The sequence below is a fragment of the Acomys minous genome (assembly GCF_964271855.1).
Source record: "Acomys minous genome assembly, chromosome: 2".
In the NCBI taxonomy this organism is placed as follows: domain Eukaryota; kingdom Metazoa; phylum Chordata; class Mammalia; order Rodentia; family Muridae; genus Acomys; species Acomys minous.
The window spans coordinates 108,634,343-108,653,865 of record NC_140484.1 but is presented as its reverse complement, the minus strand read 5'-3'; positions in this window follow the sequence as shown (position 1 = coordinate 108,653,865).

Sequence of the window (19,523 nt, the reverse complement as noted above, 5' to 3'; positions counted from 1 at the left end):
TAAGTCCTTTCATAGGTTATCCAATTCTAAGCAAGTATCCTTAAATAAATACATATATGAGCAATACTAAATGTACTCAGCAGGCTGTATTTGTGTGTGTGTGTGTGTGTGTGTGTGTGTGTGTGTGTGTGTTGGGAGTTTGTGTGGAACAATAACTAAAAAGAAGAAGAGGTCACTAATAGTACAGAGAGAGCATAGAAGAATTTGGAAGAAGAAATAAATAAGGAGAAATGATGTAAGTACAGTACATATGTATAAAAATTATTTTTACATTAAAAAAACCCTTCAAAACATTTACGGATCAGCAAGTTGTGATAGCACATACCTTTAATCCCAGCACTGGGAGTCAAAGGCAGGCAGATCTCTGTAAGTTCGAGGCCAGCCTGATCTACAAAGAGCGTTCCAGAACACCCAGGGCTATTACACAGAGAAATCCTGTCTCAAAAAACCAAACCCACCAACCAACCAACCAACCAACCAACAACAAAAACAAAAAAAGCAAAACCAAAAAACCTTATATAGGATCAAAGTGGAAATCTGGAAATTGCATTGAATTCATTAGTTATGTTTTTCACTGACATACTAGAATTTCTGGGGCCAACGAATTGAGGAAGGCAGAGTTGATCTGGGCTCATGGTTTGAAGATGTAGGCCATGTAGGAAGACATGGTACTAGACATTGATTACAGCTACAGCACAATGGTCATGTGCCATAGCTGGTTACATCGTGTTCATAGTCAGGAAGCAGCACCCGGGCAGGAATCATGGACAGGTTGTATCCCAAGCGATAGATAGATCCCAACGCTCTTGCAACCTGCTTCCTCCAGGCAGGCTCCACCTCCTGACTCCTACAACTTTCCAAAACAGTAGGTGCCAACTCTTTAAACACATGATCTTGTGGAGGATACTTTACATTCCAAGCATAAAACCAAGTACTAGAAAACACTTTGAACCAACTGGTACAAAAAAAAAAAAAAATGGGAGAGGGACACTACAGCCTTTTTCAAATATTCATATACAGTCTTGAAATCAGATATCCAAGCATCTCTCTCAAAGACGGAGAAAAATGTACGAAAAAATTTAAAGATAATAAAATCATATAACAATGAAGTTAAAATGAATTCATAACAGAAAGTTCAGCAAAGATGGAAAAATAGTGCTTCCCAAAGGTTATCAAAATCAATAATTCCATAATAGAACAAACAAGAGAAACAGGAAGATGAGGCACAAACCATAAATACAGGAGTTAAAACTGCTTATTACTCTTTGGATATAATGGTATTTAAAAAAAGAATAAGAAGAAAAATAAACTATTTTAGAAAATATAATCTATCTATATCCCAATATATTTGAACATATTTGTTTAATGAGTACACTTCCAAAGTGAACATTTGCATAAGGTAATATCTACTAAAGAAATTGAACTGACTTACTCAAATCATCCTAGGAAGAAAATCACAAACTAAAGAGCTTTGCTAGAATTTGAAATGATACCCTAAACATCTATTAGTGAAATTGCATCAGGATTGTACAAATTCTTCCACGAAAAAACGGGGGATGATTTTCCTACCTTATTTAATAAAGGTTACTTAAACATCATATATGCCAAAATATATACATCATCATATTCTCCTAGTGAGAATCTATGAGTCTACAGGAACTGCAATAAAAAAAAAAAGTTTCATCTTTTGCAAGTTAGTATATAAAAATACTTCAAGGTATTAGGAAAACAAATTTAGAAATTTATAAAAAAGAATATCATATGAAAACCACATTTACTGAATCTTAGGAATGCAAGTTTGCCTTCATATTTGAAATTATGCAACTTGTTAGATTAATAGAAAGGGGAAAACCACAGACCATATAACCATATATATACATATATATTTTATAAAAATATTTATTTTATAAAAAATTAACATAATTTATGATAAGAACTCTAAGGGGTTAAAAATAGAAGAGAACACTCTTAATTTAAATTACCATTATGCAATGTTCAAATATTAAAAGCCTTTGTTTTTAATGTCCTTCATGGCTATTTTGTTTTCAACTTACTAGGAACCCTAATCAATTGAATAACGGTAGAAAATTAAATAAAAGCTATGGAATTTGAAAAGACAAAACTCACTTTTAAATGATATGCTTGAGATGTACAGACAATCCAACAAGTCTAACATGATATAAATTTCTAGGGAGAATGTTTAAAACTGATAGATACAGTTTAGAGATACAAAACCAATTTTACATTGAAATTAACAATAAATTATTAATGAAACACTTTGATTTTACAGCATAATTTGTCACATTATCCAAAATATCATATAAATATAAATCTATTGATATATATTTTCTTTAAATTTTTTTAAATTTAATCACTTTATAGCCTAATCCCAGCCCCCTCCCTCCTCTCCTCCAAGTCCACCCTCATGTCCTCCTTCCCCACTGCCCCCTTCTGCTTCTTCTCAGAGAACAGGAGGTGCCCAATGGGTACCAACCCTCCCTGACACATCAAGTCACAGCAGGACTAAACACATAACAACACATGTTTTCACATTGAGGCCTGACAAAGCAGCCCAGCTAGGAGAAGGGGACCCAGAGGCAGGCAACAGAGTTGGAGACAGCCCCTGCTTCTATTGTTAGGGGGCCTATATGTTAACCATGGTGTACACCTGCTACATATGTGTAAGAGGTCTAGATCCAGTCCATGCATGGTGGTTCAGTGTCTGTGTGCCTTCATGGGCCCACGTTAGTTGACTCTGTAGGTCTTGTGATACCCTTGACTCCTCCAGCTCCCTCAAACTTTCTTTCCACTTGTCCACAAAAGCCTGTTGTTTGGCTGTGGGTCTCTACATCTGTTTTCATCAGCTGCTGAACAAAGGTGTTGACACTTCCTTTATGTCCAAGTATATGATCAATTTTGGAGATGGTTCTGAGAAGAAAGTATTTTTGTGTGTGTGTGTGTGTTTGGATAGAATGTAGACAATCTCTTATGTCCATTTGAATCATAATTTTAGATAATTGCATTATTTCTCCATTTAGTTTTTTTCTCGATGCCCTGTCGCTTGGTGAGAGAGAGATGTTGAAGTCTCCTACTACTACTGTGTGGGGTTCGATGTGTGATTTAATGGGAGGGGCTATCATTTTAGTCTCACATGATGGCATTGCGAGTTACAGCTCCTCCGAAAATGCTTTAGTTGGTTAGCTAACTAGCTGGTAGGTCAGCTTTTGAGACAGGCTCTCACTATGAAGTCCAGGTTAACCTCAAACTCGCAATTCAACCGTCTCAGACTCCCAAGTGCAGATATTGCAAGTATGCACCATCGTATCATCTATTATAATTATTTCAAATCCAGCAATGATTTTTTGCACTAAGCTCTAATCACTTTTTACCAGGTGTGGTTGGCCCAAAGCAAGTTCCTTCCCAGCCTTGAGGGTATACTGTAATTTAACGTTGTTTGGAAAGAGCACTCTGGAATTTTGTTTCCTTCGTCCACACTCAGTGTCACTTTTCATCCTGCAGCCTCCTGCACTTCTCAAGCCCAGTAGAAAAGTGGCAGCCATTTCTCAAGATGTCACACTTTGCTGCCTTTGTAAGTGTAGGTAAATGTGCGTGAAGTTGCCTGTGGTTTCAATAATTTCTTTAATATGCATGCTAGTGCCCCCCACTCATTTTCTTTCATGTTTCCCTGGGCTGCAAGCAGATAATGTAATTTAGCATCACATGCCTGTGAGGTGGATGATTCAAGAGACTGCCTGACTAGGGGCTCACCTGCTGACTTGAATGAGTGTGTGTGTGTGTGTGTGTGTGTGTGTGTGTGTGTGTGTGAGACCCATCAGGAAGCAGTGAGGAAATGAATACTAGCTGGAAAAATGTAGCATCTAATAAGAATTCAGGCTGCATTGCTTGCAATCATTGCTGCCTCCCTCAGATTTTGAAATGTGACGAAAGAAAGCGATTGTAGAAATCAGAATCTGTAAAGCTCAGACTTTTAAAAATATTAAAACATGTACTTTATTATTTTATGTGTATGAAAGTTTGGCTGCGTTTTACATCCGTGCCACATGCCTACCTGGTACCTACAGAGGCCGCAAGAAGAACCTGGAATTACAGAAATGTAAGTAGTTATGTGGTTGTTGGGAATTGAACTCAAACGCCTGGAAGAGCAGCCAGTGCTTGTAACTGCTGGACCATCTTCTCATCTCCCGAAGTTCAGGGTTGGTTTTGTTTGTTGGTTTTTGTTTTGTTTTGCTTTTGCCTGATTCATAGTGTTTCCTTTCATTTTGCTCCATTATGAGGGGGGTTAAAATGAGACTATGAAAAGCAATGCCATTTGTCAAAAAGTTAAGGAGTACAACAGTGGAAGAAAGAGCCCCTGTCACCAGCATCGCTAGTTTCTTCTGTCCTGTAATTTGGAGATTTGTAAAATGAACTGGCTTGCCTTTCCCTTATTAACATTATATAGCTGAATGGAGACTCATCTAGTTAGTGTGCTCAATGTAGCAACTAACTCAGAAAGAAGGGAAGTGGTTTCAAAATTTGGCCTTTGCGGCTCTGGCTTGGGTTTTCCATAATTGGATACAAACACAAGGCCTGGAAGGGAATTACTGTGAGATTTAGCATGGTGTTATTTAATCATGTATTTAAATAGAGGAATTCTGTGGGTACCAAGAAACCACAAGGTTGGAAAGCATGTGATTACAGAAGCATGGCCTACTACCTGAACATCTGTGCCTGCTCACCTGGAATGTAGATTTGTACCAACTTAAATTTAGTCTCTCCATTCTTTATTAGGATGCTAGGGAATGTGTCTCACATGCCAGGCAGTGTTTGGAGCTAGACTGTGTTTCCCCTAAAGGTAAGTGAGCTCCTAACTCTTGGTACCCGTGGGCATGACCTTCAGTTACAAATAAAGTCCTTGCCAATATAATAGAGATGTAAGTCAAAGTGAGGTCATAATGCAATGGCAATTTCTTCAGCACAGGACTGTTCTTCTATAAGAAAGGGAGTAGGGAGATTTAACCAGACAGAGAGAAGAGCTGCGACATAAAGTTAAATATAGGGAGAAGAAATCTGAGGAAGGCTAGGATAATGTAGCCCGAAGCTCAGGAAAGCCAAGACATCCAGCAAAAAACAGACCCCCCCCCCTACGCATCAAAAAAAATGATGAACTTATTTTCTTCTGCATAGCACAGAGGAAGCATGGTCATATTGACACATGACTTTACGTTCCTGGTCTCTAGAACTAGGAGACAACAGATTTCTGTTGTTTCTAGCCATCCAGTTTGAAACACAGATATTCCCCACAAATGTGGGTTGAAGAAGGAATGAACAAAGGAACCAAATAGGTACTGCACAAAGAAAGGATCCCCCCAAACAATGACAGACATATAGAAGAGCTTAAATTTACTTAGCATTGGAGAAGCATAGATTACAATCACACAGAGTCCCACATCAGAATGCCATATGGGAAAGGATGCTATATAAAGGTTCAAAGTGCTGTGAAAAAGCAGAAACAACCTTGAAAAACTCTTCAGCACAATCAATTCCAAATAACCGTGCCTCTGAACCCAGCAATTCCATCTCTAGGTGCGCACTGACTAGAAATTCACAAGTGTGTATTTGTGTGTAAATGTGTTCACATACTGGACATGCACAACTGCTTCAACCCAAATACACTAGTTGAACTGTGGCGTTGTGTTAGTTAACATTGAACCTAAACTGACAGCATCTAGAATCACCTAAGAGACAAGCCGTGGGCATATCTGTGAGGGATTTTTTTTTCTAGATTAGATTAATTGAGGTGGAAAGACACACTCTAAATCTGGTTGACACCATATGGGGCTTGGGGTCATATATGGGGGTTGGAGGGAGGCAAAGTCTGGCTAAGCATGAGTAAGCATAAGCAGACACAAGGTGACCAGCTTCTCATGCCACTGTGACTTCCCACCAGGATGGACAGTATCCTCACGCTGTGAGCCAAGGTTAAATCCTTCTTTCCTTAAATTGCTTCGGTCAGGTATTCTTGTCAGAGTAATGACACAAGGACCTAATATAACATCCTTGAACCTGTTGAAAGTCGAACACATATTAGGGCAAAAATGCATTAAATACATCAAACCTTGGAGACATCTAGTTAAGTAACTTAATGTACCAGCATATCCGTTGTTTGCTATTGTGAAAGGCTGGCTGGTTGGTGCTATGGCTCATTGGTTCCCTCCGCATCAAGAGTACCACTCCACCTATCATTTGTTTGTTTGTTTGTTTATTTTTTAAAGGGTCAAATCTAAAGCACCACCCTAAGGGAGAGTTAGCTTAAATTGAGTCATCACAGGTGAGGCCAGTTCTGCTTTGTTCTGGCGTTTCTCAGAGAAACTCCTGTAGAAAGTGCACTGGATGCCTTGAGGTAAATACAATCCTATTCAGGCTTTTCAATGTCTCCCAGAAGCATGGGGGGTGTGAACCAAGATATCAATATCTAAAATAAGACTTGCACTCAGAGGAAGGATAGCAGGCTACCAAGAAGAGACTTGATACCCTATGAGCATATACAGGGGGAGGAGGTCCCCCTCAGGAACAGTCATAGGGGAGGAGAGTAAGGGGAAAATGGGAGGGAGGGAAGAATGGGAGGACATAAGGGATGGGCTAACAATTGAGATGTAATATGAATAAATTAATAAAATGTGTTTTAAAAAATAAAATAAAATAAGACTTGCATGGAGCTATGAACCTCACGTTAAGGAAGCCTCAAGGAGACACTCAAGACTTTTCAGGGGAGATGCCTTTTGTGATACATTCCAAAGAATGGCAGAGCATTTGCCTATGAATTACAGATCACAGGGTATGAGTGATCATTCCAGAGATGAAATTCGGATGTTGGAGAGCAATGAGAGAGGCACTTGGTCAAAGGAGCAGTTCCTACTTAGCATATGAGAGTCTTGAGCGGCAATTTAAGTGAATGTTTTATCAGGCAAGCTAGAGATAGGGTTTTACATATCAAAGTCTGGTCACTAGCTGATGTGCTGAGGATTACTTTGAACTTCTACTCTTCCCACCTCTAGATTCAAAATATAAGGATCACAGGTGTGTAACACCACATCCAATTTATTTGCTACTTGAAGGGCAACCCGGGGCTTCATGAATGCTAGATAAGGGTCCTACCAACCCAACTACATTCCCAGCCCCTACTGGCAGCAGTGACTCTATATAGAACATAAACGTATTTAACTCTCTCAGCATGTGCACGTAAGAACTACTATCATTTACATCAATAAAGAAGCCAGCCCTTGGTTTAACCCAAAGGCTTTTCAAATGATGAATAGAAGCAATCACTATGCACTACGATGCATGGCTTTTTAGGATCTAAACTTAATCTCTACCCCCTAATTACAGTAATCCTCAAAACTGAGTTTGCTGTATAGTCGTCTTGAGTGTATGGCAACTCTTACTTTGCACATGCATCTTTTCTGGAAGGTAAGACCTGCTGCATTGGGCCCCACCAACAGCCACTGTACCTTTACTGATAATTCCCATGCAATACCCATGGCAGGAATTCAGGTAAGCACTTTGTGTATCTTCCTTCACCACATTGGCCATTTGGCTGGCTTCAGCCTTTTATTTTTTTCCCCTGTAGGGGTGGATTCTAGCCTTGAATTTAAAATGAATGGATATTGACCTGGTTCAAGTAAATATGCTTTTTGACCTATTCCATATGCCTGTAATTTGTCAGATGGATGCAAGATAAAAGGGCACTCTGTAAAAGGAACTGTTTTAATTAATTAATTTAGTTATTCACTTTACATTCACCTGTTTCAATTGTTGTCTCAGAGGCTTACTGCCTCCCATCTGCTAACCTAGGCCTCTCTCTGGAAGCTTCTAATCTCCACACAATCCAACCTAGGCCTACAACGTTTTCAGTCTCTGAGAATTACTGCTTAATACGTTCACCCTTTCTTGTTCTTTCTGAGCTCATAGCTGGCTGGTTCAACTCAGCTGTTCTGGCTCAAACTCCTCTCCCAACTGACTTATTCAATCTGCCTTCTCTCTCAGCCTTCAGATTGCTCTGGTTGGCCTCAAACTAACTCCAGCAATCTGCTCTAACCTCCTGGCTCCTTCTCATCCTCTGCTCTTTCTATCTTCACCTGCGTTCTCTCTGCAACCACTTGTCTCTATTACTGGCCCAGTAAACCTGCCTCCTCTCTTTCTCTGCATTGCCCCTTAAGGAGCTTCTCTTTCCTCTCTTTTCTCAGGAGAGTTGGGCATATCCTATTCTGTCAAATCTTCCTCTGATTTATCACTTTTTTTGTCACTTAGTTAAACATCACTTTCAAGTGTGGGTGCTTCCTTCTACCAACTATCTTTACCTTCATTATTTGGGATTAAAGATGTGTACCACCATGCCTGAACTTAAGTTTTTCTTTACCTGAAACTTGCTCTGTACCAGGCTGGCAGACCTGCTTGCCTCTGTCTCCTAGATTAAAGGTGTGTTTGTATTCCAGCTGTAAATAGAGACCCAGATGGTCTCTGGATGGTCTTTGCCAGAGCAGTCATGTTCTAAATTAAAATTCCTCTACAGCACTCATTATTCACTACATATGTCAAGTATTTCTTTTATTTCTTAATTTCTTTTACATATTGGCAGATGCACATCTTAGGCATTCAAATATCTTCCCGGGAATGTCTAGTCATAAACAAGTCTATAAAGCACTGAATATCAGCACCAACAATAAACAACTTACCATTAGCTCTTTCAGCCTTAGGTAGGTTAGAATGAATAGCATGCTGTCCTAGCCCAGCAAAGCCTAAGGAGACAAGAAGACGAAATGGACTATGGCCTCTAGATAGGCTCTTGGAAAGGAAAAGGACATTAAGGAACAACCAAGTAAATATAGCTAAGGCAAGGCCTTTAATCAACAGTTGATGTATTGGTGTTGGCTTATTCATTATGACAAATGTACCTCTACAATTTAAGGCGTGAATAGCAAGGGGAAACTAGATATAGGCCCCATGGGAACAGCTTTAGTATTTTTCTATAAACCTAAAACTATTCTGAAAATAAGAAAAAAAAATGCAATTGACGCATCAGCCATCACCTTTACATCTGGGTGATCCCTCTGCCCCTTAGGTTGGATTCTTGACTTTTTAATCAGAGATTTTTCTGTTATTTAGAAGGAGCCAAGTTAGATGGCTTGGGGCAGCTTGGATTAGAAACAGCTGAATTCTTGTCCTGGGGTGCCTCTGTCAAATGTGAGAAATTGATGGATGGGAACAAATGAGGAAGGGCCCCTCCTAGAACCCTCCCATGGAAACGTGAAAAACACGTGAGACTCCTGCCAAGAGGCCTTGAGGGAAATTCCTTCCCCAGATGAAATTTATTGACTAAAATAACTCAATCTCTGTCAGAGATAATCTGAACAGCAATACTACATGGTGCATATATCACAAAGTCCCCTGGAAGTATTTTCAAGGTGAATATCTGAAGGAGTATTTTTCCCTATTTTTGAACAGAAATTTGTATTTTTTTCCATGTGAAGTAATGCACAATAATTTTTCAAGAATGTGAAAGTACTAAAATTAAAACAATAACAAAAATAAAACGGAATAACAGTGATTTTTTTAAACCAGAGACAACAACTCTTAATATTGTGTACACACACACACACACACATACACACACATTAATTTAGATAAATATTGTTTGACAGAAATCTTGAGGAAACATAACCTAAAATAAGTTACTTTATCATTACACCCCTTTTTCTTCAGGTTTGTTTCTCTCATAATCCTTGTTCCTATAATTTATCAGATTGCTGCGAAAAGAAAGGAAACACATTCTTCTGTGCATGTGCTGGCAAATTCTTTTATTCCTAACTTTCTTAGCATATTGGTAGATGTACATCTTGGAGATTTAGGTATCTTTCTGGGACTATCTTGTAATCAACATTTTTTATAAGCATGAAAACATGCCTTTAATACATCCTTCTTGATAGGAGTTGCAGACCAGGACCTCTTTTAGAAGTTTCCTTTCCATTCTCTGCCCCTCTAGAGCCATGCTCTGTGAATGAATTACTGAAGAGTAAGGGGAGAACTCAGAAACATCACCTGTGCAGTGCCAAAGGATGGAAATTGGAAGCAAAGTGCAGCATGTCCCAGACACCTGTGGAATACAATCTCCCACATGGCCACTGGAGTTTGCACTAGCGGACCTCCACTGTCATGGACCCCCTTACCACATCTGTCATTCTTTCATTAACATCTGTCTACATTATGAGAGTTCTCCTGGATCTACCTCGAATATCAAAGAAGACTAATTGTCGTGTGTGTGCAGATAGTATTTCTTTAAGAACATTGCACACTAGGAGTGGCGGTACACATTGTAATCCCATAAGCCTGGGAGACAGGCTAGTGTCTGTGGGTTTGAGGCTAGCCTGGAGGGTTTCAGGCTCCCCTGTATGATTATGGTTCTGAGTCATTATGGTTCTGCCACCTAAAACTTATATGTAAGTGTGTGGTTTCTGGAGGGCAGAGAACAGCTTTTGGGAATCAGTTCTCTCTGTCCATCATGTGGGTCCCAGGGATCAGATTCAGGCTTGATGACAGGCATTTTCATCCACTGAGACTCTCAGTGGCCCCCAGTTAGTTTTTTTTTTTTTAAAAACACAGCGTGTTTATTAGTTCTTTGAGAATTTCTTACACAAATCCAATATACTTTGATCATATTCACTCTGACTTGTCAGCCCAACTCTTCACAAATCTATCCTCCCATTTCCTGTCCCTTCACAACTCTGGTCTCTTTACTAATTCCTATTCCTCTTCCTCATCTTCTTTTTCTTCTTCTTCTTCTTCTTCTTCTTCTTCTTCTTCTTCTTCTTCTTCTTCTTCTTCTTCTTCTTCTTCCTGCTCCTTTTCTTTTTCTATCATCCACTACGCCCAATTTGTGGGTGGATCCATCAGAGCATGGTCACCTATCAGTGGCATACCTTTAATGAAAACAATTCTTCCTTCTCCAGAAGCCATACATTGTCAAAAGCTCCTATGCTAGGGTATGTCGCTCAGGAGCCTGTTCTCTCCAAGCTGCGATACAACTGAGCTTATGCAGGTCTCATGCAGGCAACCACAGCTGCTGGGAAGTCATGCGTATAATAGTCCTGTCATGTTCAGAAGATAGTGTTTTGTTCTGGTTCTCCATGGCCTCTATCTCTTACAGTCTTTCCATCCTCTCTTCCACAAATGGTCCATGAGGCTGGGGAGGAGGGGATGTGATATAGATGTGCCACTTGTGGTGGAGCTCCCAACAGATGTTTCTTCTCTGTAGTTAGGCCAGCTGTGTGTTTCTACATTAACCACTATCCACTGCACAAAGAAACTTCTCTGATGATGTCGGAAAACTGCATTAATCTACAAGTGAAGAAATACAGATTTGGAGGGCAGTTTGGAGAAAAATGGGAGACAATGGAGAGGAGGGTTTAAGTGATGAGAGGGATAGGAGGGTAGAGAGGAGAGAGAGGTATAACTAAGAATAAAGATATTTTAAAATGCCGTATGGAAACACTTTCGTAAGCTTCATGCATATGTTTTTTTTTTCACATGAAAGGGTTTAATTGGAGTTACTCTACACAGAGGATAGGGCTTCTTCCAGAAGCCACATGTTGGCAAAGAAAAAGCTTAGTGGCAGGTATAGGAAAGGTAATACCTCTCCAGCTGTTTCTCATCAGCATCCTAGAGACCCACTAAACAATACAGGGTATTGCCAGTGCTCTTGGTTCCCACCAGACTCAATGGTAAGATCTCATTGTTAAAGATAGCCCATACTTTAGTTACAGGGCATGGAGAAATCAAGGTAGTACTGACCAGGAAGGTTTCTCCCTGCTAACTAGCTCTCATAGTGCTGGAAGGTGTTATACAGGCTACTGGTGGTGTATGTGTGGGATTACCAAAAACACTTTTACCAAGCTATAAAAACCCTATAAACTGCAGTCACAACAGCCATTGTTAAAAGATATGCTTGCATGTGCAGTAGTGGTAAAGTTGTTATGTGAGTAACCAGCTACTCTCTGATTGGATTTAAGTTCCGTTCCTCAGGAGGAAATGCATACGTGAACAGTGTAAATCTGGCAAGGATCTCATGATTGGGTAGCACATAGGCCCTGGGAGTTAACTTACTATTATTATTATTTTTGCTGGGGGATATAATATCAGATTTGGTAAGTGGATATAATATTAGAACATGGAAATGAAAGCCGCATTATAAATCAGAAAGGATGCTATGAGATACCAGAAAAGAGGGCCATTCTTATTTGAATCCTGATTCCATCACTTAATGTCTACAGGTTATTTGGTAAGTTATAGGACTCTGGTATAAGCCGACTTTTGATCTACACATTTCTAGAGTTGTTGGGGTTAAAGTTGGAAACTTTGGTAGCCCTAACAAACTATGTTTAGATGTCTTTCTTTAATAAGCCAATGAAAAAGACAAGCAATAATGAAAACCAGAAAGAAAAAGAGTGGCAACATGGGGAAAAAGAACTAATAAAGAGGTGCAGTGACCCACAAACCCATCTTTGGGGTCTTGGCATGAGGTTTAGGTTTAAATAGAAAGCAAGTGGTAGATAAAATCAAGTATTTCTGGTCTACCTGCGGTGACATCTATCATTGACTCATTATTGGTCTGGATAGTTTCTTTCCTCAAAGGTGGTCTGAATAGTTGTGAGAAGTACTTCCTGAGAGACAGGCTCCTCTGAGGCCACCATGTATCAAGCCTTTCCATACGAGACTAGGGGAAATTCCAATTTCTTCAGATCTGTCACCTCCATAGTCTGATAGCCAAAGGGCCCAAGTAACACCCTTTCAAATACTTTTGCTCTTGCCTGGATAGTAACAATAATACAAACATTAAAACACCCACAACCTTCATAAACTACTGCATGAGAGAGTGAAGTGACGTCAGAGAGCCTGGCATAAACCCTGCTACATACTTGCTGATGAGTAAATGCCAGTTGCTTCCTATTTCCCATCTGCACCTTGCATTTGCCTTTGCTTTGAGCTACGCTGTCTCATCTTCTCAACCTTTACAATCTCTTCTTTTGTTGACATCATCAAAACAAGGAAGTCAATTTTATTTTAAATTCTATGTAGGGAGTCTTATTTGGGTGCTAAAATTTTCGTTTGAATCTCATTATTTTTTGTTTATTTTTGAAATTATATTTTAATTGTAACATTTCTTCCTTTCCTTCCCTCTCTCTAAACATGCCATGTACTCTTCCCCACATTCCATCAAATTTATGCCCTTTTAAAAATCAATTCCTGGGGCTGGAGAGATGGCTTAGAGGTTGGGAACACCGACTGTTCTTCCAAGGGTCCTGAGTTCAATTCCCAGCAATCACATGGTGGCTCACAACCACCTATAATGAGATCTGGTGCTTTCTTCTGGTGTGCAGGTGTACATGCAGGCAGAATACTGAATGAATAAATAAATAAATAAATCTTTTAAAAAAGTAATTCCTATTGCATGCATACACACCCACACCCACACCCACCCACACACACACACACACACACACACACACACACACACCACATATATTCTCAAATATAATCTACTGAGTTCCCATAATGTTACTTGTACGTATGTTTTCAGGACTGACCATTTGGTACTGGACAACCAATTGATGTGTTCTTCCCTTGGGGAAGCTCTCCTCCCCTGCTCTCAGCATTCTTCTGTTGCCTCCACTTCTTTGTATAGAGTTGAGATCTCGGGTGCTTGTTGGTTGGTCTTTATTTCATTTGAGTCTGTTTACAGTGTTTAAATTCTATATACCTTTAAAATAATCCTCTAACAGTTTTACCAACAAGCATCCCAAGCTAGACAGTTTAATGGGGAAATTGTTAATCTTTTCAGTTTGACCTTGCATAGATGTAGAAAATCAATGCATTTATTGATTCAGTTTATAATCTGTCTGTCTTGATACAATGCTATTCTTCTTTGCTTTCACTTTATTCTTAGTTACCAGGAATAAAATACAGATATAAAAGGTATCTTTGAATTAAAAAGAGAACTGATTCTTTCTAAAGACAGAAGGACCATGTCCCTGAACTTAAAACAGATCTTAAAGGCTATTTACTACTCATGGCCAGTGATGATTCTTACACAAAATGTCAAAAACCTGGTTATCAGACCATTTACTGAGAACCAAGCTCAGGCAGAGGAAGCTGTCTCACAGCCTGTGTGTTAAGACCTCTTCAGAGTCTGATTGGAGTGTGACCTACATCGCATTAAAAATAAGTTTGTGTCCAGGATTACATCATCCCCATGAGAGGTCTTTGGGTTAAGGGTGAGAAGCCATGGAATGCATTTCCTTTTAAGCTATGGGCTTTACTACCTCGTAGTATTTACATTTGCAATAGGTGATGAGAGAATTTTCAATAGTCTGTGTGCATCTTGACCCAAACAGGGATTGACTTGAGGAGTCCCTGGCCATATATGAATAGTTACTGTCCATGCCCCTGAACCTATTCATCATGGGACAAGTCTGAGCTCATGTCTGCTTCTTAATATGTGCAGAGTTCATAAATCCAACCATTTCAACTGTGGTCGAATCATTCTTTTTAGTCATTAAATTATATAGGGGATTTTATCATACATGCCTTGGCCTTTGTAATTCATCATTTTGAAGAAAGGACATGCCTACATGTTGTTGTAAAATAACTCCCAAGTAAATATTCTACTATCAGAAAATACATTGTTTGCTCTAACAGAAAGCTGTAACAAACAGAATTAACTTTCTATTCTTTGATGTATAGCAAATGGTCTTGTCTTTCATTTTTGCAATGAGGTTAAAGGCTTTATATTAATTAATGTTCAGTGGGCTGTATAACTGGATGACCGATAAATTAGTATGCTGCGAGACCTCAAATGGGATCTCATTTTTAGATGATTTCAGGGTGCTGTGATTGTGCGCATCCAGCAGAAGCAGAGGCTGCAGGTTTTGAGAGTTGTGAATGTGGACATGAATGTCAAACATGTCCTTCCATTGCTACACTTTGGCTATAGCACCCAGTTTCCTCCTCATCCCTTCACTGTGCCTTCGATTCTAAAACTCCAGAGCTTCACAGGGAACTGTAGCACCCACCCAGGTGCTTTCATGGATCTTGGCAGGAGTGTCTCTGAAATGGTTTAATGGCCATAGAGAATTTCAGGGATGGGAAGTTCTGCCCTGGGACACTCAATTTCCAGAGGGAAGGTTTATTTGAAGAACCAATCTCATTGCATGGGACAGTTAATTTATTTGAATTCTGCATTGTGGGGTAGAAGCCTGGTTTACATACTGGGCTGTGACACCCTGTGATACCTGTGAGTGCTCTGTGGTCTTTGGCAGTTTACAGGAGCACCCGGATCAAGAAAATTAACCCCACTCCTGCTTGGGTTGAAATGGTCGGATTCTAATCACTTTGCAGGGCATTCAAGGTTTTTGAAATCTATCTTCAGTTTATATAGATATATATTTGGTCTCCATTCTCTGAATCTATCAGGTAGCTTTACATCCTGGACATATTATTTGCTCACATGTCCTGCTTCCTGTGCGTTTTCTTTCTCATTGGCTGCTGAATTCCTCTTCATTTGTCAACCTTCCTGTTGGAGCATTTTGTCAACTATCTTCAACTCTACTCTGGCCTGGCTGGAAAAATGGATCCTCTTATAATCCAGGGCACTTCCCTCTTCAGTCCCCAGTTATAGGGCATGGGCCCAGAATTTATTAATTCATTGAGTTAGAAGTCAGGTTCTGCTGAGTACACAACTCCGCCTTCTGTCTGAGGGGTGGAGCCCTCTCCAAGGTGGTAGAAATGGTTATAACTCAATAGTGGTGGCATGGGTGTTCAAGAGAAGGTCTTACTGTCCTGTCTTTGTGGCGCAGATAAGGTACCTTCTACCTAGGGATATAGTAAAGAAACAGTAGTCTACTGCTGTAAAAAGCGAAACTGAATGCAAGTAAAGGATGCAAATTGTCAAAGAGGGTATGACACTAATTGTCCTTTTAGTTCTAACTTGTCATGGATATTTCTCTTCCTTCCTTCCTTTTTTCCTTCCTTCTTTCCTTCCTTCCTTCCTTCCTTTGTTTTCTTTTCTTTTTGTGGTAGATAAGTGAACAAAAATCTATTGGATAGTGAAAGTAAAAACCAATGTCATTCTCCACAGTTCTCCACTGTATAGGAATTCACTGAGATGTGGAAACTGGGCCTAGTTAATTTTAGCATGCGAATTTTCTTTTATTTACACTCTTGTTACAGTGAAGTTTATAAAGAGAGAAATGGACTAAGACTCGCTAGCAGATTTCATTGAATGATAATATTTGTGTAGTTGACATTGACATTTATTTTTTGTTTCCACAATAAAGTAAAATAATTCTACCGGATATATGTTTCTGTTCAATTGTCCTTTCAGTGAAGAAAATACAAGGTTTTATTTTATGGGTCCATATTCCTCACCTTTTATGCAGTGAATCCAGCATCACTGATGCTCCTTGTGTCTTGGGGTTGCTGGCAGCTGCAATACATTGGTCATGAGAATCCTACATCCCTCTCCCTCTCCCTCCCCGCCCCCACCCTCAGGCTCTTATATTTCATCTTATTGCATTGCCCCTGTAAACCTTCGAGGGAGATATTCTTATTTGATCTCATTTTAGAGGGAGAGACGTTTGCAACTCATATCAGATAGGCATCTGCACAACAGCTTAAGACATAAGTAACTTTGAAGCATTTGCCTCTGACTCTTTATGCCTATTGGCAGAAAGAGCAAATGTACTCATTAAAGCATAGGCCCCACATCTTATGCCATGCTGAGACGAATAATCCTCATGAGAGTCACTCAGCCAAGACTTATAAATGCTATCACGCAAGACTGGCATGGAAGCTTGTTTAGATAATTTCTACTAAGAATATTAACTAGGAAGTCAATGCCAGGGGTGGGGCTTGAATTCCAAAATATAAACTATCTCTAATTTGTCTCACCTTTAATTTAAATATCTTCATTTTAAAACTAATAATAGGTCTTCCATGTGACCCAACTATACTATTCTTGGGTATTTACACAAAGGACTCCATGCCAGCCAAGCACAGAGACATTTGCACATCAGTGTTTATTGCAGCACTATTTATAATACCTGAGTTATGGGCCAGACTTAAGTGTTCAACAACAGAGAAATGGATAGGGAAAATGTAACCTCCCACTCCCCCATACACACAGAGGAAAAAGCTCAGCCTAGAACCATGAAGACATTTCAGTTTCAGTAAATATACTAAGTGAATTTAGACAATCTCATAAAAATGTCTTATCTCACTTATAGCTCCTAGATTTTGTATAGATACATACATTGTGTATGTGTGTGTGCATGACATGAACATAGAAATAAACTGTCTGAGAGAACAAGACAAACATGAGGGGAGGACAATGAGGGGGCCTAGGCGAGTATAAGGGAGAATACACTCAAAGTATAGTATACATGTACAAAACCAAAACTATGCATTTAAAGAGTATAACTACAGAAACATAAATAAATGTTATGATTTTTAAAATAGTTCAGGCAGAAAAAGATGAAGACTATGATTCTATCATATGAAGTTTCTCCAGCAGACACATTCACATGGAAAATGGAAAAACAGCTGGCGGGGGTTTCTGGATTTCAGAGTCTAGCAAATATAAGGTGTCGCTTAGGGGAGATGAAAAGCCTATGGAGGAGGGGCGAGATGGATCACTTTCACAGTAGTGTGAGCAAACCAAATGCTATGGACTTAAAAATGGTTGAAATGTACCAGGCATGGAAAATCCCTTTTCTAGTAGTTGACCATGAGGGGATCCAAGTTACTCCCCAAGCAACATCTACTGTTGCTGTTGCCTTTGACTGCTTCTCAGGACTTACTGGTAAATATTTACTGCAGAAGAAGACAACCCATGCTTTGGACACAGAACTTGGTGGAATCCAGCTGGCTCTGACCCAGAAGCCAATCCCTTGGACTAGCTTTCATAGTACCAGAGGTGATATGCATGTTGCCAGTGGAGAATAAAACCAATCAATATGATGCCTATAAGCCATAATGAAGACCAGCATGGCAAGATGCCCCAGTGGCACTTATATCTTGGCAGTAATCAACAGCTGTATAACTGGACTTAAGACTCACTCAGAGTAGATGGGAATTCATGCCTAGTACTGAAGAAGTGAGCCATTCTAACCACACATTACTGTTGAGTCCATGGACCCTAGAGAAGAACCTTCTACTGCCCTTTTCCCAAACTAGTATAATCCCTTACTACATTCCTAATACTCATCTTAACACCAACAGATGAGTGTAGACCTGACCAGTGATCAATGAAGCTTCTTTTTTGCAGTAGACTGAGAATCCACAGCTGGTCAAAATACAGAGAACAATCAACTTGGAGGTTCCCAGCTGCAATGGATATGTCTACAATATAACCCCTAAACCTAAGACTTGGAGAACGTCACAGAAGAAGGGATGGAGAGATTGTAAGAGCCAGAGGACCAGGACGTGTGCTTTAAGATGGTCTCTTCTATGTATGACAGGGAAAGTGCAGCCAGGAAATCTCAAAATATGGTTGCCTAAACAAGAACTGAACCATGACAACAGTAGTAGGTATGCCAATGTGTATAGTGGAAAATCTCATGGAAACTCAATCCTAGCTGAAGAGCTATAGGTAAACAACTATTGACGAGGACATGAGAATCAGTCTTTGTAGTTATCTAATACCAAGTAATTAGCCTTCAAAACATATACAGAAAAGCAACACTAAATCTGTGCAACAAGCTCTCTCTCTCTCTCTCTCTCTCTCTCTCTCTCTCTATATATATATATATATATATATATATATATATATATAGTGTGTGTGTGTGTGTGGTGTATTCATATATATAGACATATATGACATGTACACAATAATAAAGCAAAAAAGAGCATGAATTTGAGAGAAAGTATAGTGGTGGTGGAGCCTTAAAAGGAGTTGGAGGAAGGAGAGAGAGAAAAAATGATGTAAATGCAGTACATATATAGGCAATTAATTTCAATTGGTAATGTATACTTTGCCTCAAAAAAAAAAAGAGTAAACATTATATTTTTCTGTGTTGGTTCGTTGGTAAAGTCAGAAATTGTTTATGAAGGCCAAGGACACAGGCTACAGCATTTGAGTCAGAAGCAAATCAAGAGCATTTTGCCTCAGAGACAGGGACTAAATAAACACATTTATCTTTTCTATCTTAGACCTTGTTATTCTATTATTTTTATCATAAAAGCCTTTCACAGACAACCCTCTCTTTGAAAGCTCTTGAAGCATCTCCCTTTTTAAGAAAAGAACTATTTATCCTCCGATTATTTAAACCGAGAGTGATATAAAGAATGAAGCATGCATTGCTCAGGGGAAGACCAGTGTGCAGGGCAGAGCCCTACCTCGATTTCACTGAAGTGATATAACAGAACCTTGAATGGAGAGAAGCCAGAGTGAAGACCCTCTCAAGAAACACGCG